The sequence below is a fragment of the Phaethon lepturus genome, unplaced genomic scaffold, assembly GCF_000687285.1.
Source record: "Phaethon lepturus isolate BGI_N335 unplaced genomic scaffold, ASM68728v1 scaffold1699, whole genome shotgun sequence".
Classification (NCBI taxonomy): domain Eukaryota; kingdom Metazoa; phylum Chordata; class Aves; order Phaethontiformes; family Phaethontidae; genus Phaethon; species Phaethon lepturus.
In genome coordinates, this window is record NW_010561002.1 from 6,586 (window position 1) to 6,977 (window position 392).

General features: G+C 41.3%; 1 protein-coding gene across 1 annotated transcript in view; it reads left to right on the forward strand.

The window, feature by feature from the left end:
• The window catches only part of SSX2IP (synovial sarcoma, X breakpoint 2 interacting protein), a 19,647-nt gene that overhangs the window by 277 nt on the left and 18,978 nt on the right, over positions 1–392 (forward strand). The gene's annotated exons all lie outside the window — the stretch shown is intronic.

Below are 392 nucleotides of genomic sequence, written 5' to 3' on the forward strand. Positions count from 1 at the left end.
ACTAGATTATTGCATTGACTGTGTTTTCTTGCTGCCTTATGTGTACTTTCTTATATGTAATTTAGTAGTCCCTGCAAGCTCTCAACTCATCTGAGGAATAACTGTTTACCTTCCTCGCCCTCCCCCCCCCCCAAGTAAATTTATGAACCTGGAGAAATACTTATCCAGATGGCTATTTTATTTTCTAGTGCTGAGCATTGTGTAACATGACTGTGCACCAGTATGGTCTCTTAAAAACTTGGTGTTAATTTGGGCAGTGTGTTCTGTGCTTTGAAATGTTGATAAGGATTATTACTGTCTCTGTACTCTCAAGAGACCTTATGGATAATAGAGCACAATTCCCGCCCCCCCCCCCCCCCCCCACATAACTTTTTTCCACAGCGTAAAAAAAA